At 45.8% G+C, this 25,307-nt stretch overlaps 2 long non-coding RNA genes across 2 annotated transcripts in view; one reads left to right on the top strand and one right to left on the bottom strand.

The window, feature by feature from the left end:
• The window catches only part of LOC146351742 (uncharacterized), a 19,091-nt gene extending 5,580 nt beyond the window's left edge, over positions 1-13,511 (top strand). Inside the window, exons 2-3 of the long non-coding RNA XR_014789645.1 lie at positions 11,000-11,216; positions 13,323-13,511. This is a non-coding gene — a long non-coding RNA (uncharacterized LOC146351742). The remainder of the gene's footprint in view (positions 1-10,999; positions 11,217-13,322) is intronic.
• Positions 5,870-20,881, bottom strand: LOC146351743 (uncharacterized). The gene is made up of 3 exons (XR_014789646.1): positions 20,514-20,881; positions 10,160-10,237; positions 5,870-9,570 (listed from the first exon to the last, which is right to left on the bottom strand). It is a non-coding gene; the product is annotated as an uncharacterized LOC146351743 (long non-coding RNA).
• Positions 20,882-25,307: the final 4,426 nt, after the last annotated feature.

The raw sequence follows: 25,307 nt of genomic DNA on the forward strand, positions 1-25,307 counted from the left end.
CAATTAGCAGGTGTTCATGTTTATGTCCATGACATGAACAGCTTCATCTGCTTGTTCCTGCAGTTCAAGCGGCTGTTAAAGGCCCAGAGACACAGGATGGTTGAAACATTGGCAGGCTTAGATACACCAATAAATCTGATGCGGTGTGCTGGGAGAAAGACCAGGGAGAGGCTAGAGGTGGGATTGTAAAATAGTTTTAGGGATCCCGAAATAGCTTGGTTCCGTTTCCACTAAAAAAAAAGAGAAAAGAAAAAAGTGAATGGGTAAGTGGTGAAAGCAAAGAAAAAGAGTGAAGTTGTGTGTATTTCTAATAAAGAAGAGTAGAACAAAGGCAAGGAAGGGGGATACTATGAGGCTGGGATAATGCAGTGGAGGACTTCAGGGATTCCATTCCTTTCGTAGTTGTATAGAAGAGGGAATTTTAGCACATGCAGCTTCTCATGCAGCTGCACCTGCTCAGATACCCTCTGCCGCAGGACTATGAAAGGTGCAAAAGAGTTCGGTTTGGCGTTGTATCTAGTCATACTCTGTGAGAGGTTCATTCACGCAGGAAGATATATGCCACTTTAATGAGGTACAGACTTTCCCATGAGAAAAGTGGCAGCCAAGTACTAACCAGCAACGGGTCATAGAACATGGTGCAGAGTTTGGTGCTTTCTCGCATGATTTTCTGCAGCGGAATGCAGGAAAACTTCCAGTCTGGATGTGGGTTAATCCTTAACCATCATTTTGTTCACATAAAGTTTGTGATTAAATCATGGTGAAACCCATTCCCGACATGCTTCCAAAGTGTCATGGTGCAGTGTTAAAGCTTTGCTTTTTATTCTGGATTCATGAGCCTGAAGTCTTTCTCATAAATTGCTAAACGGGGAGAATCAGCTCTCCTTTTATTAAATATGTTTGTAAGAGCAGAAAGAGCCTACGGTCTTTCAGTCAGCCTCATTGTGTGAATGGTTAAGAGTATTTATTAAGTGGCATTTAGGCTGCATTGGGAGAACTTTTGAATGTTCCCTTCCTATGAAATATGAGCATTCCTGGTATGTATAGATTCCTCGTTCTAATACACACCCTAATGTTCAAGTGAAAATGTACAAAGTTCTGTTTGTGTAACCGGCTCTTTTGCAATAGCACACAAACCTCTCCAGGCACTTTATATCTTTCTTTCTGGTAGATATTTGTTCCCTTTTAAGTATTAGCAATAATCATAGCAATGTTTGTGCTATACTCATGCATTGTCACCCTCTCATTTTAGTTGATTTAGTTGCAGCTTGAAGATTAAATGTATAGACCTGTTTTTTTCAGAATGTCTACCTTCTTAGGAACTCTGGAGAAGATTTTTCCAGAAGGTAGCTATGTTAGTCTATTGCAGCAAAACCAAGAAAGAGCTTGTGGCACCTTAAAGACTTAACACATTTATTGTTGCATAAGCTTGCATGGACTATAGCCCACTTCATTAGATTCATAGGGTACTAGAGAGAGTTTCAGTTTTATATACAGTGCACGTGGTGTGGGTGTGTGGATGTGGGGGTAGAATTGTAAGCAGTGAGGTCAGAAAGAAATTAAATGCAGAAAACGGTGATCACATTATTAAGAATAGTCATTCATAGTGCAGTTGGTACTGATAACACAAACACCCTGACCCTAGGTAACACGTGTAGTGTGATAAAAATCCTTTCTCCTGATTCAGACCTCTGATTACAGAATTAAACCTGCTAATAAATTCTAAATCAGCAATCTCTCGCTCTAATCTCCCTTTGAAGTTTCATAGGCCTCCATCAATGCCTATGTAATGCCTTGTAATTTGGTTCATAGAATAGTAGGGTTGAAATGGGAATGGTCTGTGGTGAGGGGACCCAGTGAAAAGGGTCCGGCTCTGCCAATGTTCATTGTTCACAAGTAGGAGAATTAACTTCCTTTAGAAAGCAACGCGTAGGCCTCCCTCACTTCAGATCTTTATTTGGGAGGATTCACAAGGCCATCGTTTCCCCTTTGTGGCAAAAAAAGCCACCATGAGGTGATTCCGACGTGTATTATCCTCATGGTAAAATGGTCCACCCACTTGCTTTCCCAAGTATGGTAGGATTGCAAGTTGTGTGTATTCTGTCCTTGGATGATTTGTGAATTGGCCCTCAACTTGGGCTCAGAAGGGTTGGATGAAGTGAGGTAATTTTGCCAGAATTTGGCAAGCCCGGGTCTTAAATAAAATGGGAAGAGATAGCAAGGTAGATCAGAGTAAAATGGGTGTGTGTGTGTGTGTGTGTGAGAGAGAGAGAGAGAGAGAGAGACAGAGAGACCCCCCCCCCAACAAACACACACTGCATGGAGGGCCTGACATGTTATGCCTCACAGTTCTGAAGAGGAAGAACAACAGATCGAAACTGTTGCCTGTAAAAGGCAGTTACTCTCTTTCGCCTGCTCTCCGCCCCCATGGCCCATGGAGGAATGAGGCGTTTGGGGTGTGTGTGTTGTGTTTGTGCTGAGGCGTGTGGGCAGAGTAATCCTAACGAACAGTGTAGGACTCAGCCTGAAGCCGCCGGCCAAGTGCTAGTTGGCGGCCCCCTTGGCTAAATATGGCTAGCTTAATTGAGGACCAAATGAGCATTACTTCCTCCTCCGTCTGCCTCAAAGGGCCTCTGTTGCTAATTCTGCAGTTGACTTTTACAATTTTTATTTTCTTGCTTTCAGTTCTCGCCGGGGGGCTCCTTTGGTGTTTATTCTGTAGCAGCAAGTGTCCAGAGAATGGCAAAACAGTGGCTCAGGAGAAACAGAGCGATGGATGGGACGTTTGCTGCAGTTTCTTGTAGGTTAATTTTGTGGCCTCGGATGGGAAGAGGGCAGTAGCATGTCTCTCTCCCACGCCCCGCCTTCCACCCCTTCTGCTGTGAAAAAGCGCCCAGGAGGAGATGCCTGAGGAGAAGACTTCAGCTTTGCTGCACTCTCCTCAGGAGGATGGACTGAGTTGTGAACGGAATTGCTCTAGGATATGTGGTCATTCAAACTTTCCAAAAGGAGTTTTGGAGTAACAGACTGTCCACACTTCCCCCCTCACAAAAGGAATGGTTATATATGCATCATTGTACACTGTGTTTTAGAGTAACACACGTCTTTACAAACATCAGTCTCTGCCGCTTGTGCCCTGGCCCACCACTGCTGTGGGCATGGTCAGGCGCCGCCACGTGCGATGGCATCTGTTACAATGCGACTGCAGAGGCAGCATGGACTCTGGCACCGCACCTGCAGTGGCATAAACGGTTGGTGGAAGCGATGGAAGCTGATTCCTGATGGCCGCCTGTCTCCGTTTGCACCGCAGGGGACGCTTGAATGCGCTGTGCATCGGAACAATGGATTCCAGCGCTGAGCGGCGATTCTAGGCCTCTGGAATGGAATGGAAAAGAAGGATCTCAGACCATGTGAGTCTATGCTGTGGCATGGGGCCATTGGGGCCATTGCCATGGCACAGGGGGCAGCAGGCTGCTGAACCGCCTAGCACTGAAATGGCCAGCAGCACCAAGCACCAAAATGGCTGGCAGCGCAAAGGGCACTGGGACGCATGGCCCCTCATCCGGAGGACTGCGTGTTCCTACAGTGGGGAGGGTGGTTAGAAAATGGTTAGTCCAACCACGTTGCGGAACATGGTTGCCTGCATGTATGGCAGTAGCACTCGCAGTGGTTAATGGTAACCACCATGCACCATGGTTAGCCTAACCACCCTTCCCCAATGTGTCTGAACAGGGCCATTGTGTGTGCGCGTGCCCGCGTGTGTGTCAGACAGGGACATAGCTCTCTCTCATAGGCAGAGCATATGTTTTGCATGTAGACAATCCGAGGTTCACACCCTGGCATCCCCAGGTAAAAGGAACAGGTAGCAGGTATGACACCATCAGAGTAAATGGTACTAGGCTATAGGTGGGCCAATAGTCTCGCTCAGTGAGTAATAACTAATCATTTATAAAGGCGCCTTTGTTCATTCTGAATCGCATTACTCTGATTTTTAAACTCTGACAAGAAGCATACCGTCCGAATGAACGTTTTAAAAAAGTGATGCTTTTTTTCATTCCATGTATAGGTTGCTTGGCTATGCAGAATTGGTCTCTAATTCTTGTGGTTTACCTACCATCTGGAACTACATGGGCTGCCCTCTGGTTTACCTTCTTTGGGAACTGACTTTCCCACCCATGACCATGTACAGCAGATTGTAATATTTTCCAGAACTTCATAATGTGGAAAGCAAAGTGTTTTTGAAATATGATGTGAAAATCATGAAATATGATGTGTGGAGTTATGTTCACATGAACATGAGGAAAACCCTTACTTCAGTAAGGGCAGGGGGGTTATTCAGCAGAGTGTGCCTTACTTCTGACTCTTCACGTGCACTTTAAACACAGAGTTAATTGAGCACCTATGTCTTTAATAAAGGAAGAACCTTAGTTTGGTGCTGTTGCTTATTTATTTATTTTATTTATTTACAATATTTATATATGGCTCCACATCTAAGATTTCTGAGCGATGAACAGCAAGATAAAAGAATAAAACCTCATAATTAAAACAACCAAAACACTTTAAAAGGACAGATTCTGAACATAATAAACTGCAGCTGGTCACTCGGGGAAAGCCTCTCCAAATAACATCTTCAGGAGGTGCCAAAAGCAACACAATGTTGGTGCCTGCCTGACCTCCCAAGGCAGGGAATTCCACAGGAAGAGGGCCACTGCGCTGAAGGCTGTCTTCCTGGTGGACTCCAACTGGGCCATAGGTCCACGTGGAGCCACCGGGAGCATGCCCTCCGATGACCTCAGTGACTGGGCAGGTTGGTAAGGGAGAAGGCGCTCTCTCACATATGGTGGTCCTAAATTGTTTACAGCTTTGTACACTAGTACTAATACTTTACACCTGGCCCGGTAGAGAATAAGCAGCCAGTATAGTTCCCTCAACAAAGGAGTTACATGCTGAAAAGGGGCAGCTCCTGACAACAGCCAAGCTGCTGAGACTTGCTTAGCATTTATATGCGCAGAGTTCCAGGTTTAGTACTTTCTTGGTCTCCTGGAAAGGGTGTCAGCCTGGGACCTGGAGAGTCTCTAGCAGCTCAGAATATTTACTTGTTATATATGTGTGGCTGAAAGAAGACAATTTTAGGAGGTGCAGTTTTTTCAAATACTAGAAATTACAACTGGAGAAGCTGCACCTGTAGAAATTCTTTTTTAAAATTTAAGGCCACATGACCCTAGTATTTCCAGTTGGATGGTAGTAATTGCATATGAATCATTTCTGTTCCCCCACTCCCAAACAAATCGGAGAACACTGGATATCAAGGTAGGACTTCAGTTTTGGTTTCACACAGGATTTGCAGCAAAAATGGCAGGCGGTTGCACTCCCTCCTTACCCTTCACTTCCCAGCTTCTCCAAGAAGTTAATATCTTACATTAGGAAATAGTGCTTTACAGCTTATTCAGAATTTCTAGCAGTCTGAAGTGTAAAGAATTCTACCCCTTGATTTCCTTGGATATTATCCATTAATCTTCCAATCCTCTTTGAATTTGCTATATCATTTAGTTTTGAAATGTTGAATACTGCTGACCCACTTCATAAAATCCTGTTGCAATTAGTTCCATGGGTTAAAAGGATCAAGAGCTGGATCAAAGCTTTACAGAGCAATTCTACACTCAGAAGTAAGCTTCATTGAGTTCAGTAGGACTTACTCCTAGGCAAGTGTGTATACTAGCTGTAGTCTGCCATCCTATGCACACTTGCTTGGGAGTAAGCCCTACTGACTTACTTTCAAGTAAACATACATAGGCTCTCCCTGATAGTGGTTTACTGTGCTTTCAGGATTAGTCTCCAGCTTTGTTAATATAATAACCACATAAGAATTGCCTTGCTGGATTATTTTATTTATTTATTAACAATTGTGCCCCACCCTTTCAGCAATTTCTTTCAAGGTAGCCTACAACATTAAAAATAAATGGAATAAAATTCAGAAAAATAAATTAGCAGCATAGCACAGCAAGATGTAAAACAGCAGATAATAAAAATCACAGAATTCAGCTGACATTTTAAAAGGCCTGGGAAAATCTTAAGAAGGCCTTTGGCACTGAAATTATGTAAGAGTAAGCGCCAGACAAGCCTCCCTCAGAAAAGCATTCCAGAGATGGAGGTGCCCTTACCAAAATGCCCCCCTCTCCCCACCAGCTTCCTAACTTCAGGTTCCCAGAGAAGAACCTCTGATGATGAATGTAATATCTGAGCTGTGGGATTAGACTACGGTCCAGCATTCTGCCTGCCAGGTGCCTCTGGAAGCTTGTAAAGCAGAGTACGAAAGTGGAAACCATCACCTGCTGTTTGCTCCCAGCATCTGGTACTTGAAGAATACTGCTTTGGGACATGGATGCTCTAAATTTAACTCTTATGCCTGAGTGCCATGAATACATAGTGGCTCATAGAATAGTAGGGTTGGAAGGGGCCTATAAGACCATCGAGTCCAACCCCCTGCTCAATGCAGGAATCTAAATCAAAGCATCCCTGACACATGGCTGTCCAGCTTCATCTTGAATGCCTCCAGTGTGGGAGACCGTACTACCTCCCTAGGTAATTGGTTCCATTGTGGTATTGCTGTAACTGTCAGGGAGTTTTTCCTAATGTTCAGCTGAAATCTGGTTTCCTGTAACTTGAGCCCATTATTCCATGTCCTGCACTCTGGGATGATCAAGAAGAGATCCTGGCCTTCCTCTCTGTGACAGCATTTCAAGTACTGGAAGAGCGCTATCATATCTCCCCTCACACTTCTCAAGGCTAAATGTGCCCAGTTCTTTCAGTCTCTCTTCCAGTTCTGTGTTTCCAGTACCCTGATCATCTTTGTTGCCCTCCTCTGAACCCTCTCCAGTTTGTCTGCATCCTCCTGAAAGTGTGGCGTCCAGAACTGGACACAGTACTCCAGATGAGGCCTCACTAGTGCTGAGTAGAGGGGAGCTAGTAATTCCTGGGATTTGGAAGCTATGCTTCTATTAATGCAGCCCAAAATAGCATTTGCCTTTTTTGCAGCCACATCACATTGTTGGCTCATATTCAGCTTGTGATCTACAATTCCAGGATCCTTCTTGCTTGTAGTACTGTTGAACCAAGTATCCCCCATCTTGTAACCGTGTATTTGGTTTCTTTTTCCTAGGTGCAGAACTTGGCATTTATCCCTAGTAAATGTAATTCTGTTGTTTTCTGCCCTGCATTCCAGCCTATCAAGATCACTTTGAATTCTGTTTCTGTCCTTCAGGGTATTAGCTATCCCACCCAGTTTTGTGTCATCTCTAAATCTGATCAGCATTCCCTGCTCCTCCTCCAAGGCATTAATAAAAATGTTGAAGAGCACTGGGCCCAGGACTGAGCCTTGCGGTACCCCGTTCCTTACGTCTCCCTAGTCTGAGAAGATCCCATTGATAAGCACTCCTTGAGTCCGATCCTGTAGCCAACTGTGGATCCACCAGATCGTTGTTTCATCTAGCTCACTTTGAGCTAGTTTGCTCAACAGGATATCATGGGGCACTTTGTCGAAAGCTTTGCTGAAGTCGAGGTATATTATGTCTACAGCATTCCCACAGTCCACAAGGGAGGTTACTTGATCCAAAAATGAGATCAGATTTGTCTGGCAGGATTTGTTCTTGGCAAATCCATGTTGGCTTCAAGTAATCACTGCATTGTTTTCAAGGTGCTTACAGGCTGACTGCTTTATAATCTGCTCCAGAATTTTCCCAGGGATTGATGTCAGACTGACTGGTCTGTAGTTCCCAGGTTCCTCCTTTTTGCCCTTTTTGAAGATAGGGACAACATTAGCCCTCCTCCAATCATCTGGCACTCATGATTTCTCAAAGAATAGACAGTGGTTCTAAGAATTTTTCTGCCAGTTCCTTTATTACTCTAGGATGCAGTTCATCTGGCCCTGGAGATTTGAACTCCTTCAAAGTAATTAGGTGATCCTTGACCATATGCCTATCAATCTCAAGCTGCAATCCTGCCCCTTCAGCCTGCACTTCGCCTTTGCCAGGGGGGTAATAGACCCTCTTTTGGGAGAAGACTGAGCCAAAGTAGGAATTGAGCACCTCTGCCTTTTCCTTGTCATCTGTTATCATTTTGCCATCCTTATTTAATAGTTGAACCACCATTTCTTTCCTCTGTCTTTTACCATGCACATATCTGAAGAAAGCCCTTTTGTTGCTTTTAGCATCCCTTGCTAACCTCAGCTTGTTCTCAGCTTTAGCCTTCCTGATGCCATCCCTGAACGTTGATCCTCTCATGAAGTTTATTGCTTCCCCCCACCCACTTTAATTAATCTTTGATATGAACTTTGACAAACAAAAACAAAGAAAGTAGCAGAAACTACGAATTCATAAATCTATTCCACATCTAACTCAGTAGTTCTTCGCCTCTCAAGGGCTCTCAAAGAGCAGAAGTACACATTACATTGGCAAACATGTGTTTGCTAGTTAACAGTAATGGGGATACAGAAGCAATTGCAGAGAAAAATCGGGGCACAGGACGTAAGAACATAAGAGCCCTGATGCTGGATCAGACCAAGGGTCCATCTAGTCCAGCATTCTGTTCACACACTGGCCAACCAGCTGCCTATGGGAAAACCACATGCAGAACACAAGTGCATCAGCACCCTCCCACCATGTTCCCCAGCAACTGGAGTACATAGGCATCCTGCCTCTGATACTAAAGGCAGCATAGAGCCATCAGGACTAGTCACCATTGATAGTCTGATCCTCCAGGAATTTGTCCAACCCCCTTTTAAAGCCATCCAAATGGTGGCCATCACTACATCTTGTGGTAGTGAATTCCATAGTTTGAGTATACACTGTGTGAAGAAGGATGCCTTTTTATATGTCCTGAATCTCCCGCCAATCAGCTTCATGGGATTATGAGAGAGGGAGAAAAATGTCTCCCTCTCCACTTTCTCCACACCACGCATAGTTTTGTACACCTCTATCATGTCTCCCCTCCCTCACCATTTTTCCAAGCTAAACAATCCGAGTTGTTGTAACCTTCTCTCACAAGGGAAATGGTCCAGCCCCTTGATCATAGGGGTGCTTCACCACTCCCCTGCCCACCTATTCCCCACGCAATCTCCCCTGCCTCCCGCGTTTATTCCCTGTTGTTGTTGTTCAGTTGTTATAAGTCGTGTCTGACTCTTCGTGACCCCATGGACCACAGCACGCCAGGCCTTCCTGTCTTCCACTCTCTCCCAGAGTGTGCTGAAGTTCATATGCATTGCATCGGTGATGCTATCTAGCCATCTCATCCTCTGCTGTCCCCTTCTCCTTTTGCCTTCAATCTTTCCCAGCATCAGGGTCTTTTCCAGGGAGTTTTCTCTTCGCATTAGGTGGCCAAAATATTTGAGCTTCAGCTTCAGCATCTGTCCTTTCAATGAGCGCTAAGGGGTGATTTCCTTTAGGATGGACTGATTTGACCTCCTTGCAGTCCAGGGGACTCGTAAGAGTCTTCTCCAGCAGCACAGTTCGAAAGCATCGATTCTTCTGCGCTCAGCCTTCCTTATAGTCCAGCTCTCACAGCCATACGTTACTACTGGGAAAACCATAGGCTTGATTAGACGGACCTTTGTCGGCAAAGTGATGTCTCTGCTTCTTACTATGCTGTCTAGGTTTGCCATAGCTTTCCTCCCAAGGAGCAAGCATCTTTTAATTTCATGGCTACAGTCACCGTCTGCGGTGATCTTGGAGCCCAAGAAAGTAAAATCTGTCACTGCTTCCATTTCTTCCCCTTCTATATGCCAGGAAGTGATGGGGCCAGATGCCATGATCTTAGTTTTTTTAATGTTGAGTTTCCCTAAGCCAGGCTTGTTTCTGGTTGCTTGAGGGAAAATGGACAGCGGGAGGGTTGTGGGGGAGGATTGGCAGGTGGAGGAAGGGTTAAGCACCCCCCTTCCTGCCTGTTAATTCCCCCCTGCAGATCCCCTCTGTGTTAGTGTTCCAGAGGAAGCACTGGGTTGGGAACCCCATTGTAGCCTGGTACTAATGCTTAGTTAAACGCTCAGGCCCAAACAACGCAGAAGTTACTGGCATATCTTACTGCAGTATTCCTATATTTTCTAAGGTGTTATAATAGTTTTCTACATCCCTGGTTGGAGGAGCCTTTGTGTAACCAAAAAACTTACTGTCATGCCCTGCTTGTAATCTGTTTAAGCATCTGTTGCAGGCAGCTTCCTTTCTCCATTTTGATCACGCAGGTATGACTAAGTGAAGAGTAGAGATGCGTGAACACTTGATATCATGATCTGGCATAATAAGACATATTCTGTCTCACCTTCCCCACCACACACACGCACAAACACACACTCCTCTTGAACATCCATAGTGAGAAAGAGCTCTATGTAATTCTAAAGCTTATTATGTAATTCTATGTAATTCAAAAGCTTATTATTTTTTGTTACTTGCAAGCCACCTTGGTAGGATTTGTCTCCTGAAAGATGGTATATATATATAACTGTAAGAAATATTAATAATATAAAAGCTTCCTCCCAGCATCTTTTAACATCAGCCAGGCCAAATAAAAGTGAAGTTATTGTTTCACTTGCTCCATGCTGTATGCATGCTGGGGCAGGATGGCATGTGCTGGGCAGGGTTGGCATCTCTTAATTTTTCCTCACCTCCTCCCCCGCAGGCCCATAACAGCAGCCTGACACAAGCAGACATAGTAGGTGAAGCTTTTCCTAGCATGAAGATAAGATGAGAGGAAAAGTTTCACCTGCTAGATTTTGGTATGTCAGGCTGCTATGACAGGCAGAGGAGCAGAAGCAGATAAGCATGTTGGGAATTCTAATGCCTCTACCAAAGAGTGTTCGGGCCGATACAGCCAGCCTTGCTTAATGCAGCAATGAGATGTGGGTCAGTGAGCCATCAGTAAATGCTGAATCGGTGCTCCAGTGGTGTAGCAGTAAACTTTGAAGTGCAGGCTGTAAGATTTTTTTTCCTTTCGTTTTTTCCATTTACTATAGAGATATACTGGAGAAGATGCTGATGCTAGGGAAAGTGGAAGGCCAAAGGAAGAGGGGCCGACCAAGGGCAAGATGGATGGATGATATTCTGGAGGTGACGTACTCGACCTTGGGGGAGGCGACGGCCGACAGGAAGCTCTGGCATGGGCTGGTCCATGAAGTCACGAAGAGTCGGAAGTGATTGAACGAATAAACACCAATAGAGATATTATGAGGGGTATGCATATATGGAGGGGGCACACCTTTTGGGGTGCAGGGGAGCTCGTCATGACAGTCCCCATAACCAGGCACCCAAGGAGAGTCCAAAAATTCTGGCAGCTGTGTTGACCCACATTAACGAGCCTCGTGTGGTGCAGAGAGGTAGGCGGCTGTATTGCAGCTGAAACTCTCCCCACAACCTGAGTTTGATCCCAGCGGAAGCTGGGTCCCAGGTAGCCGGCTCAGGTCAACTCAGCCTTCCATCCTTCCGAGGTCGGTAAAATGAGTACCCAGCTTGCTGGGGGGAAAGGTAGGCACGACTGGGGAAGGCAATGGCAAACCACCCCGCTATAGTCTGCCATGAAAATGCCAGTGTAAGCAGCATCCCTCTAGGGGTCAGTAATGACTTGGTGCTTGCACAGGAGGAACCTTTCCTTTCCTTTTTCTAGTAGCTTTTATCTCTGCCAGGAGCAGGTCTTTTGTAAAGCTAATGGTTCTTAACTGCCCATTCCAGACCCAGCCTCCACTCCAGATCCCTTGCATTACAACAGGGAACAATGTATTGTTGCTGGGAAAATCCATGTCTCCTGAGCTGCTGTGAGGATTGCTCAGAGGGAACAGGGTAGTCTGAGGGCGACAGCATGGCAGATGACCTCAGCGTCCCTGCTAATCCCAAAGTCCTGCGATCCAGCACGGGCTTCACAACACCACCCAGCCTTTGTTGGTCTAGGGGAGCATGGTCCTTGCTTGCATGCGGGAGGTCCTGTTTTCCTTTCCCAGGGATGTCCCTGTTCTGAGGAAGGAATGGGCAAACTGCTACCGGAGGGGCTGGAGCTCAATGGCAGAGCCCATGCTTTGCATGCAGAATGTCCCAGGTCCAATCTCTGGTGCTTCACACTAAAAGATCTTTGCAGAGCTGTGAATGACATTGGTGAAGGCCAAACTATACATGACATAGGAGACACATCAGAAGATCTTCCAACATCTTTTTGTTTGCTTAAGAAAAGTTGCAGGGAGTGGTGGTGTGGTGGAAGGAACTTGGCTTGGGTCTATGGTACGTGTGTGCGCGCGTGCGGGGAGGGGGGGCATTTTAATTATTTTTTCTGGTGCCATTTCCCTAGTGGAAATTGCTCCACTAACCATTGAGAAGAAACAGGAGAGGCCCCTATTAGCGTGGACTTGGAAAACATTTCCTCTGCAACCCTGGAGACCATCACCTTCCAAATGCACCTGGCTGCCAGACATTCCAGCCTGACTGCAGCTGGAATTGGGGTGTTTGTTTGTTTATTGTATAACATTTTTCTCCCACCCTTCTGCCAAAGAGCTCAGGCCTGTGAACATTTTATCCTCCCAGGAACCCTGTGGGGTAGGCTGGGCTAAGAGACAACTGGACCAAGGTCACCCAGCAGGTTTCAGGGCCGAATGGGGATTTGAACCCAAGTTTCCCTTATCCTGTTCCAACACCCTACACCATCTTTCCCCAACTGCCCTCCCCCCCCATGTGTTAGGCCACAAAATCCCATCAGTGCGAATAATGGGAATTGCAGCCCAGCACATCTAGAGGGATCCAGTTGGGGAAGGCCGCTTTACACACCGCACCATGCAGGAGAAAGGTATGTTATGGGACAGGAAGAAGCAGCTATGGTTTAAAGGACCACATGAGAGAGACTTTAGGCTCCATTTGGTTTATAGGATACCCATGAAGATCAGGGAGAACAGACAAAATATCCCACAAAATTAAAAGTGCAACCCTATGCATGTTTAGACAGACAAAGGTCCTATAGCTCCCGTAGTGCTGGAAATTGTAGGACTTTTTTTCCTGTCTAAACATGCATAGGATGGTGCCCTTATAGAATTTTGCTATTGAGGTGCTTTTTTGTCCCTGCCCTGGAAAGTATTGGAGTAAAAAAATGTCCCGGGTTCCCTACCACCACTAACATTTGATGCAAAGAATAGACTTTGGGTGCAATCCTATGCATGTTCAGAGGGGGGGGGAAAGTCCTACAATTCCCAGCATACCCCAGCACGTTTTTGTTTGCAGACATTTTACTCTCCTAAGATACGTTGGAATTTGGCAGGGGGTTGTAAAATGTCCAGCAAATCATTTGTGCACGTTTCTTTGCAGGGTTGCACGAGGACCTCGACTGGACATGTCAAGCGCACACTTGCAGGTGGCAGCACAGAACCTGGGTTTCGTGGCACAGAGCTTTGGCTGAGGGTTTGAAGAGATAGCAGACTTCAGGGTTTGTAGTTAACTTTAACACTCCTTCCAAGAAGAATGAGTGATGCAAAGTGGTCAGGGTGATCTGTTAAGTGGTCCACTTTCCATTGGTTGGTTGGTTGGTTGGTTGATTTATTTATTGAGAGCATTTTTATCCTGCTCCTCAGCCAAAAAAGCTCCCTGGGTGGAGCTGCAAATAGTCAGTAAAAGACAACAGTCCCTGCCCATAGGCGTGCAATTTAAAAGGTTACAGCATGCAAGGAAAAAGGAATGGGAAAGGAAGGGGGGGGAATTAAGGATGCAATCCTATGCATGTTTAGACAGAAAAATGTCCTACAACTCCCAGCATGCCCCAGCCAGCATGGGTGGCAGGGGCATGCTGGGAGTTGTAGGACTTTTTCTGTCTAAACACAGAGGACTGTGCCTTAAGTCTTTCAGCAGGGCTGCTGGAATGGCCCTGGCTCCCCTTCTCATCTCCCTCAATACAGCCTGCTGGAATGGCTGCTGGTGGTGACAGTTGAGGGAGGAGGGGTATGCATGCTGTTAGACCAAGTCTTCAACCTCCCCACTGCCCCCCACCCCATGTTTAATGTGTGTATGTGGGCAGGTTAGGGGTGGAAATCTTGGTCTCCATATATTATTAAAGGGAAGGCTAAGATGTACTTAATGCATGTTTTAAGCTAAGGAGTAACCCACCTGTTCCTCACTGGTGAAATTAAAACACACCTGAGTATATAAAGATCTATTTCGTAAAGGTCTGCTGGCAAAATAAAAATTAAGGGTGGTGTATTGCGGTTGTTTACTTTAATAGTGGTGGCAGAAAGGAATAATGGCTCTTTGCATTGCCATGCTGGTGCAGGGTAACCACAGGAGGAAGCTAAGCCCGGGCTGACTTCCAGCTGGTGGGGCCCACGGCCACTTCGCCACCCGCTCGGATTCAGCAAAGGCGTTCAGCTCTCTCCATTGCCCCACAACGCACAGAGGTGGCTGCGGGGAAACACCCTCGACAGGCCTTCCTCTTACATGGGTCTACACATCTGGGACTCAGAATCTAGTTTCAACTTTTGGCATCCTTTCGGGCCTGGAAAAATATTTTCAAATTTCTGGGTGCCAGGCTCTGTTTTATGGGTCTTGCCACCAGCTTTTATTTTCTTTAAGGCACCAGGCCTATATAGAGCTGAGTAAAGAATTCACATTTCTAGACAACCAGGTACCCAGGATGTTTCCTGCCTCCCTTTTTGCCTGTTTTCCTAAAAGAAGAGTATTGTCCACGCAGCCTAATAAGAATAAGGTGTTCTGGAGTCCCTCCAAGACAAGCCTCAGTGGAGATGATGTACCCCAGCCTTTCCCAACCTGGTGCCCTCCAGATGGGTTGAACTACAACTCCCATCATACCCATCCATGCTGGGAGTTGTAGTCCAACACATCTGGAGAGCACCAGGTCAGGGAAGGCTGATGTACTCACTGTAAATGTTTGAGCTACACAGACCCCTCCAGAACTCTATGTGGCTCAAAACCTTGCTTGTGCTTATGCTAGAGGCCCTTGTAGATTACAATTCCCAGAGTTCTATGGGGAGGGGGAATGCCTATTGAACCAGTTTAAGTCTGTGATATAGACAGGAAATTCACTATTCAGTTTCACCTCAGCCATCAAGTCACCAGGCAGCCTTAGGGAAGACACTAATTGCTCATCTTCAGCCTTCCATCTGCAATATGGGTGTAATACCGGTCTATCTTATCGGGCTGTTGTAAGGATTACTGAGACATATTTATTTTTATATTTCACCTTTCCTCCAAGGGATTCAAAGTGGCATGGTTCTTCCCCCCACCCCCTGTTATCCTTACAACAACCCTGCGAGGATGGTTAGGCTGAGTGAGAGAGTCTAGGGTCACCTAGTGAGCTTCATGGCGGAGTGGGAATTTGAGGCCAGGTGGTCCCAGTCCTCGTCTGACTCTAACCACTATGCCACATTGGTCCCCATTGAGAGAGTGATCTGAAGACTCAAACAAGTAATAAGTGATATTATTGTGGTAAGGCGCATAAACTCCCCCCTTCATGGATCACTGCCTTGTTGTGGCGAAGGGGCTTGCGTAACTCAGTGAAGCCATAAGCTATGCCGTGCAGGGCCACCCAAGACGGACAGGTCATGGCAGAGAGTTCTGACAAAATGTGGTCCACTGGAGAAGGAAATGGCAACCCACTCCAGTATTCTTGCCAAGAAAACCCCATGGAACGTATCACAAGGCTAAAAGAGATGACGCCGGAAGATGAGCCCCTCAGGTCGGAAGGTGTCCAATATGCTACTGGGGAAGAGCAGAGGGTATTTCCAAGTAGCGCCAGAAAGAGTGAAGCGGCTGGGCCAAAGCCGAAAGGACACTCAGCTGTGGATGTGTCTGGTGGTGAAAAGAAAATCCGATGCTGTAAAGAACAATATTGTTTAGGAACCTGGAATGTCAGATCAATGAATCAAGGTAAGCTGGAGGTGGTCAAACATGAGATGGCAAGATTGAACATCGACATCTTGGGAATCAGCGAACTCAAATGGACAGGCATGGGCGAATTTAATTCAGGTGACCATCATATCTACTATTGTGGGCAAGAATCCCTTAGAAGAAATGGAGTAGCACTCATAGTCAACAAAAGGGTGGGAAAAGCAGTACTGGGGTACAATCTTAAAAATGATAGAATGATCTCAGTACGAATCCAAGGCAAACCATTCAACATCACAGTAATTCAAGTCTATGCCCCAACCACTGAGGCCGAAGAAGCTGAGGTTGATCGGTTCTATGAAGACCTACAACACCTTCTAGAACTAACACCAAAAAAAGATGTCCTCTTCATCATAGGGGATTGGAATGCTAAAGTAGGAAGTCAAGAAATCACCGGGATAACAGGCAGGCATGGCCTTGGTGTACAAAATGAAGCAGGACAAAAGCTAATAGAGTTTTGCCAAGAGAACATGCTGATCATAGCAAACACTCTTTTCCAACAGCACAAGAGGCGACTCTACACATGGACGTCACCAGATGGTCAATATCGAAATGAGATTGATTATGTCCTTTGCAGCCAAAGATGGAGAAGCTCCATATAGTCAGTAAAAACAAGACCTGGAGCTGACTGTGGCTCAGATCATGAGCTGCTTCTTGCAAAATTTCGGCTTAAATTGAAGAACGTCGGGAAAACCACTAAACTGTTCAGGTATAACCTAAATCATATCCCTGATGAATATACAGTGGAGGTGAGGAATAGATTTCAGGGATTAGACCTGATAGACAGAGTGCCTGAGGAACTATGGACGGAGGTCCGTAACATTGTTCAGGAGGCAGCAACGAAATCCATCCCAAAGAAAAAGAAATGCAAGAAAGCCAAGTGGCTGTCTGATGAGGCTTTACAAGTAGCTCACGAAAGAAGGGAAGCGAAAAGTAAGGGAGAAAGGGGAAGATATAGCCAACTGAATGCAGAGTTCCAGAGAATAGCAAGGAGAGACAAGAAGGCCTTCTTAAATGAACAATGCAAAGAAATCGAGGAAAACAACAGAATGGGAAAGACTAGAGATCTCTTCAAGAAAATCGGAGATCTCAAGGGAACGTTTTGTGCAAAGACGGGCATGATAAAGGACAAAGAAGGCAGGGACCTAACAGAAGCAGATGAGATTAAGAAGAGGTGGCAAGAATACACAGAAGAACTATACAGGAAAGATCTGAATGTCCCTGATAACCATGATAGTGCGGTCACTGAACTTGAGCCGGACATCCTAGAGAGTGAAGTCAAGTGGGCCTTAGGAAGCATTAGTAACAACAAAGCTAGTGGAGATGACAGTATTCCAGCCGAGCTATTTAAAATCCTAAAAGATGATGCTGTTAAAGTGCTGCATTCAATATGCCAACAAATCTGGAACACTCAACAGTGGCCACAAGACTGGAAAAGGTCAGTTTACATTCCAATTCCAAAGAAGGGCAACGCCAAAGAGTGTTCAAACTACCGCACAATTGCGCTCATTTCACATGCCAGCAAGGTGATGCTCAAAATCCTACAAGCTAGGCTTCAGCAGTATGTGAACCGAGAACTACCGGAAGTACAAGCTGGGTTTCGAAGAGGCAGAGGAACTAGAGATCAAATCGCCAACATTCGCTGCATCATGGAGAAAGCAAGAGAATTCCAGAAAAACGTCTATTTCTGCTTCATTGACTACGCTAAAGCCTTTGATTGTGTGGATCACAACAAACTGTGGCAAATTCTTAAAGTGATGGGAGTACCAGACCACCTTACCTGTCTCCTGAGAAACCTGTATGAGGGTCAAGAAGCAACAGTCAGAACCAGACATGGAACAACCGATTGGTTCAAAATTGGGAAAGGAGTACGACAAGGCTGCATATTGTCACCCTGCTTATTTAACTTATATGCAGAGTACATCATGAGAAATGCCGGGTTGGATGAATCAGAGGTCGGAATTAAGATTGCTGGGAGAATTATCAACAACCTCCGATATGCAGACGATACCACCCTAATGGCAGAAAGCGAAGAGGATCTCAAGAGCCTCTTGTTGAGGGTGAAAGAGGAGAGTGCAAAAGCTGGTTTGAAACTCAACATTAAAAAAACGAAGATCATGGCATCTGGCCCCATCACTTCCTGGCATATAGAAGGGGAAGAAATGGAAGCAGTGACAGATTTTACTTTCTTGGGCTCCAAGATCACCGCAGACGGTGACTGTAGCCATGAAATTAAAAGACGCTTGCTCCTTGGGAGGAAAGCTATGGCCAACCTAGACAGCATAGTAAGAAGCAGAGACATCACCTTGCCGACAAAGGTCCGTCTAATCAAAGCTATGGTTTTCCCAGTAGTAATGTATGGCTGTGAGAGCTGGACTATAAGGAAGGCTGAGCGCCGAAGAATTGATGCTTTCGAACTGTGGTGCTGGAGAAGACTCTTACGAGTCCCCTGGACTGCAAGGAGGTCCAATCAGTCCATCCTAAAGGAAATCAACCCTGAGTGCTCATTGGAAGGACAGATAATGAAGCTGAAGCTCCAATATTTTGGCCACCTAATGCGAAGAGAAAACTCCCTGGAAAAGACCCTGATGCTGGGAAAGACTGAAGGCAAAAGGAGAAGGGGACGGCAGAGGATGAGATGGCTAGATAGCATCACGGATGCAATGAATATGAACTTGAGCACGCTCCGGGAGAGAGCGCAGGACAGGAAGGCCTGGCGTGCTATGGTCCATGGGGTCACGAAGAGTCGGACACGACTGAACGACTGAACAGAACAGCATAAACTCCACACACGCTTGGAACAAATGTCATAGCCAAAGAGATACAGGACTCCCTCATTTGCATGTTACACATGGGGAATTGTGAAAAGAGGATGTGCAAGTTACTTACCATTTATGCTGTTTTCGCATCCCTGTAATGTGCAAAGCAGCTTTAAGACAAAACAAACTGGCAGTCAGAGGGTGATGAGAGAGGTAACCTAGTTAGTGCATCAAGGCCATAGTGGAAGTGCCCTCACTGCATTCATCAGACCAAAGATACCTTTCCTGGGTTATGCTCTGGGGAAGAGGAAAAACCACAGCACAGTTCTGCAAGTTTGAAGGAGAACTCAGCTGGGCACAAGTGCTGATTAGTTGGCCCTTTGTGATGTCATTACAAATCCCCTCCCTCCACCACACCCAAAGCAGTTTTGCATTTTGAAAAGATGCATTATTTATTTATTTAAGCTATTTTTATCACACCCTTCAAGATGTGCTTTCAGGTCAGCTAGCAAATCCAAAGGTTCTCCCCAACCGCTTTTATTCTCACAACAACCCTGTAAGGTAGGCTAGGCTGAGAGGTAATGACTGGCCCAAGGCCACTAGGAGAGCTTCATGGCTGAGTGGGGATTTGAACCTGGGTCTTCCCAGTCGTAGTTCAGTATTTGAACCACTGCGATGCACTGGCTCTCAAGAGTGTTATTATTTCATTAACAAGAACAAATGAACAGATAAACATGAATATGAACAGATAAATGTATAAATGTTCATGCAGTGAAAGGAGGAAGCATCAGAGCAGAAGATGGCTGAGCCAGCATTCGATTCACCAATAAGCATATCTGTCATTTTAGTTGCAAAGATGGAAGTACGCAGGTCTTACGTTGCAGCAAAGAGAGCTGCTCTGAGCTTGCGCTTTCTATTGCATCTGTCTTCCTCTGGTGAGCTCTTTGTCTTTGCTTCATGTAAATTCCTGCAATGGTCGGATATGTTTGTGTTGCGGGTGGGACAGGGGAGGCACAGCAAGGATATCAGAATTTCCTAGACAAAGCAAGTGGTTACCCTACTGGCCACTTCCCTGTCAAGCAACATAAACATACAGGTGGCACCAAACCTGTCCGCAGTCTTGGGCATTATGAGGGAGAGGCAGGTCTGCACGCTGCCTCCTTAGCTCAGTTGACGTATGCAAACACTGGGCCAGGGGTGTGTGTATTCTATCAACGTCTCATGCCTCACACTCTTGGAAAAGCCCAAGTGCCATGCAAGGAAACAATATTTTAATAATCAGTCATCTTTTAATAATGGTAATAATCAGTAGACACAGATTCTTCCGTTGCAGTCATTAGGAACATAGAGAGCTGCCTTATATCCAGTCAGATTATGGATTCACATAGCCCAGTATTGGTTATTCCCTGTCTGGTGGTGCCCTGGGCTTATTAGCAAAGGATGACCTCTATGTAATTCAAACACTGGCATTTACACCACTTCCTACCTGATCCTTTTTTAACCGGAGGTGCCAGCAATTAAACCTGGAGCCTTCTGCGTGCAAAGCGTGTGCTCTGCCGCTATTGTCCTTCCTCTATCAGGGCTGTATAGAATGTTCAAGGTCTCTTGGCATCGACATTCTAGAAACCCAGGGATCAGGCACCACACCAGAGATTTTTTTCCACCCTGCCTGGGCTTAATACCAAAAGGTGATGGTTCACAATAAAGAGTTCTATGTTACGCAAACATTGGCATTTGCACCAACATATCCTGAAGAATCCTGTGCAACTCAAAAGTTTGCATAGTCTTACAACAGCAAAGCATGTTTCTTTTTTTTCTTTTTTCTTTTTGGTGAAGATCATCTTACCCATTTTGTGCTTTGGTCCATGGGCAGATACGGAATCCTAAATTTCACCAGACGACTCTTCGTTCCAAGTGCTTTGGCCAGGACTAGAAGTACAACCAGATGGACCGAAAGCAATAGGCTTGTAACCATGAACCGCGTCGTAGAGGAAGAAGGGAAAGAATACAAGACTTTTAGCTGTTCGCCCCAGCTGCTGTTGCCTAGGTTTGTGCTAGCAAGTGCTGGCTGGCACTGCAGTCCTTGTGAGCCACTGAAACGCTTCAACAAATCCAGCTTGTGGGAATGAAAATTGTTAGTTACGTCAGGATAGGAGTAGCCAGAATGCTGCCCTTTCCCTGAAGCAATGCAGACATGCCTTTCTCGCACGTTGCAAAACTCCTGGAATCGGCGTGTGGCTTTGGCACCGCTGCCGTTCCCAAATCCCAGCGGCTGCTGCCAAAAGCTGCAAAACTGGAATGGCAGTTAAGATGTAGGGTTGCCACCTTTTCTCTCTCCTCCCCTTGGCCCTGCTCCTGCATGCTTAATGGCAGCTGGACACAGAGATTTAGCAGGTGTAACTTTCCTGGTATGGAGATAAAGTGCTGGGACGAGAACGTAAGAAGGGTCCTGACAGATCAGAACAAGGGTCCACTTCCACCCTAACATCCACACCATGCCCAACCAGATGCCATCCAGTTCAGCTTGAATGCAATAGCCACCCCATCCTGTAGCAAGGAGTTCCATCAGTTAGTTATGTACTGTGTGAAGAAGTCCCTTTTTTTAATGGGGTGGGGGAGGGGGGCTGAATCTGCTGCCAGTCAATATATTTGGATGACCCCAAGTTCTCATATTATGATAGAGAGGGAAGAGAAAAATGTCTCTATTCATTTTCTCCACACAGTGCATAAAGTTATAAAGCTCTGTCATGTCCCCCCATTCCTTAGTTGTCTTTTTTCCTAATGTAAAAAGCCCCCCAGTGTGTTACGTCTTTCCCCACAGGGAAGACAACATTCACCTGCTGAATTTCTGTGCAGGTTGGTAAATATGTACCTGCCCAGATCCTAAGACTGGCTTCAGAGGTCCTTCTCCAGGAGCCCCTGCCAAAGAAAGTGAGGCTGGTGGCTACCAGGAGGAGGGCCTTTTCTGCTGTGGCACCCCAACTGTGGAATGAGCTTCCCAGAGAGGCTTGCCTGGCTCCTACATTGTGCTCTGTCTGGCTCCAGGTGAAGACCTTTGCATTTTCCCAGGCGTTTTCGTCTTTTAGCTCTGCTGTTGTAAATCTGTGATTGTATTTTAAATCTGCATTGTTGCTAGGTTTAATTGTGGGTTGCACTGTTGCTAGGTTTAATTGTGGGTTGTTCTTTTTTATTGTAGTTTTAAGCTTTTACATTTTATGTTGTATTTTATGATGCATTTTGTGGTTTTAATTGCTGTGAACTGCCTAGAAAGCTTTGGCTATTGGGCAATATAGAAATGTGATAAATAATAATAATAATAAATAAATAAATAAATAAATAAATAAAATTTAAAAGGCAGAGGGGCTGGGCCAGGAAAAAAAAATGCCATAAACACAACAGAAACAGGCTGAGTCTTTATCCCTGTTCACATGATGTACCACGGTTGTAGCTCAGTGGTAGAGCCCCTGCTTTGTATGTAGAAGGTCCCAGGTTCAAGCCCCGGCATTGCCAGGTAGGGCTGAGAAAGACCCCCATCTCAAAGCCTGGAGAGTTGTTATGGGTCAGCATAGAACCTCTTTCAGCCCAAGGTCCAAATTCAATTTCAGGGTGTCTCTCGGGGGGGGGGGGGGGCTCATGCCAGTGGTGGGCGGGGCCAAAGGCAAAAGGGGTGGGGTTAAAATAACAACAAATGCCAGCTTCTTTTAGCTTAAAGCTCTTCTAGCCAGTAATTAAGCCTTAGGCATTTCAACCTTTTAGAACTGGGGCAGGGAGGGGGAGCTAGATGGACCAATGGTCTGAGCTGGTAAAAGGCGATCTCTTATGTTCGTCTTAAAATCAGTTCTTTATTCAGAGTCATGAGGACTGGAAGCTTGCTTTATTTTTAAGGAAAGGACCATAGTTCAGTGGTGGAGAACATGGTTTGCCTGCAAAAGGATTAGGAAAATCCTTTTTTCCAGGCTGGGAAAAACTCCTGTCTGAAGCCCATCAGAGCAGCTGCCAATCAGGAGGCTGATGGTCTGATCCAGTATAAGGCCCTTCCGGCATTCCTCTGTTCTGTGTTCCTAAACAACACACTTTCAAGGCTTAAAAACAACAAGTCCTGTAGTAGTCAAACTGAGTCCAAGTGAGGAAGGGACAGGACTACGGACTTCTTAGAATTTTTTTTTTTAAATATGCAGTGGTAGAGATTCAACCTCCAAGCAGTGTGGACAACCTTTTAATTCTGGCCGGGCACATGTATTAGAAGCAGAAATTCAGAAGGTGCTTCTTCTTTTTTTCCTGGCAGGCGGATGTAATTATGTGGAAAGCCTCCCTCGCTGGATTTCTGCCAGTCATGCAGCTGTTAAAATCACAAGAGACATGCCAGGGGGCAGGAGGAGGGGGGATTGGCAACCGTGTTTCCCAGGATTTTGCCAAATGACCAGAGGAAAAAAAACTGTCTTGGCCTGCTGTTGTGCCTTTAACAGCAACTTGATGGTCAGAAATCAGCTTATGCAACTTTTCATGCCAGGGAAATTTACATCACAGCCTTACCTTGTACCAAGTAAGACCACTGGCCCATCCAGGGCCAATATTGTCTATTTTGTTGGCCAGCAACCCTCCAAGGTGGGTCCTTAATGTGCAAGGGAGTGACAGGCCCAACTGGAAAGAAAATCCCCCCCCCCAGCTTTTCAAGGCTCTGAGGTGCTGCTGGTACATGAGTGCAAAAGGCATTCTCATGGTTGCTCCCTGCCTGCCCCTGTAGCATCCTTTTCTACCCTGGCACTCTCCAGATGTGTTGGGCTACAACTCCCATCATCCCCAGCCAGCACAGATGATGGGGGATGTAGTCCAAGACACATGGAGTGTGTCAGGCTGGGGAAGGATGAGTGCCTGTGAAGTGCACGGAGGAGAAGGCTTGAATGCTGCCTGTTTTAACATCTTGCACCTTTGTTTTCTCACCTGGAGGTGGAGCTGGAAGAGAGGCGTTGAGGGATCAGGCAGGCACTGGAGAGGCTGAGGGTGGATATCATCCTGGCTACAACGCAAGTGAAAAATTTGGGGATCGGGCTGTGTGGGTTAAAGAAGACGGAGCTGAGGCAGAATAAGAAAAAACTTGGATTTTTTTTAGGGTTGCAACTTTTTATCAATGAAAAGCCTTTTAAATCAACTCAAACAGTGGAAGCTGGTGGCTCTGATGTCAGTGGGGCGGTGAATCCGCTCCGGGTTTCGGACAAAACCAGTCAGAACTCTAAAGGAGCTCTCCAAGGTGCAGAGAACACGAAGAACATGAAGGCAACCACTTCATCCCCACCCTCCCAAGCTGGTGGCTCTGATGTCAGTGGGGTGGTGAACCTGCTCTGGGTTTTAGTATGAACCAGTCAGAACTCTAAGGACTTTTGCACCTTGGAGAGCTCCTTTAGAATTCTGACTGGTTCTGACTAAAACCTGGAGCGGATTCATCCCCCCCCCCCGACATTGGAGCCATCAGCTTCCACTGGTTGCCAGCATCTGGTATTTAGAGGTGAACTGCCTTGAAACATGGAGGATCCATTGACTAATAGCTGAAAGGAGGAACTTCCCCAGGTGAAGCTTGGGTGGAGCTGGTGGGAAGAGGTTTGGGTGGGTGGAGCAGAGGGAAGGGATGGTGGATGTGGTTTAGCAAGGTGCAGGAGGCTGGGAGCGCCCTCGTTTTTGGGAGGCAGCAACTGTAGTTGCCTGCTATCTGAGATCCTTATCAGCTGGAGGTGCCAGAGACTGAATCTGGGGCCTTATGAATACAAAGTGTGCACTCTACTACTGAGATCTGAGCCTCCCCAAAGAGCTATGAACCCAAAGGTGGGAGCAGGGCTTCAGGTTATACCAAACTCTTATTCAGGCATAGGCTTCTAAAAGAAATAACTGAAAGCACAAGATTATGATAACCAATGAAATGCCAGTATTCTTTAGAAGAAAGGAATCAATTGGTTAAATCTGGCTACATCCTGAGAAACAAAGTACTGAAACATTTCTTTGGGGAAATATGCATAAATGCACTGCAGCCCGTCACATGGCTTCACAGAACAACCCAGAAATGCACATTTCCCCAGGTGCAAATTCCACCACTTTATGGCATAAAGGAGCCACCCCTGATGCCTGAAGCTCTACAGAACAGACACCCCCATGATATTTGGGGGTGTCTGTTGCCAGTCTGTTGCCAGTTGCCAATGAATTTTTTTTTAGAGCAATACGACAATGGAACCCATTATCTGGGGAGGTGGTGGGCTCTCCCACACTGGAGGCATTCAAGATGAAGCTGGACAGCCACCTGTCAGGGATGCTTTGACTTGGATTCCTGCATTGAGCAGGGGGTTAGACTCGATTGTCTTGTAGGCCCCTTCTGACCCCACTATTCTATGATTCTATGAAATGTTGTTTTTAAATTGTTTTAGATATACGTTGTTATTGTGTGTGTTATTTGTTTTATGTCATTATGTGAATGGCTATTATATTTTATATAATGTATTTTAATGGTTTTTAATTTTTGTGAACTGCCCAGAGTGCTTCAGCTATGGGGCTGTATAGAAATATAATAAATGAAAATGAAATGAAATATCTCACAGAAGAGAAACTCTTCTGCTCAGCTCCTTAGAAATGTATAGAACAGTTCCCAGAGCATCAG

Source organism: Heloderma suspectum, chromosome 3 (genome assembly GCF_057233095.1).
Source record: "Heloderma suspectum isolate Gila_16-S chromosome 3, 16-S_ref, whole genome shotgun sequence".
NCBI lineage: Eukaryota > Metazoa > Chordata > Lepidosauria > Squamata > Helodermatidae > Heloderma > Heloderma suspectum.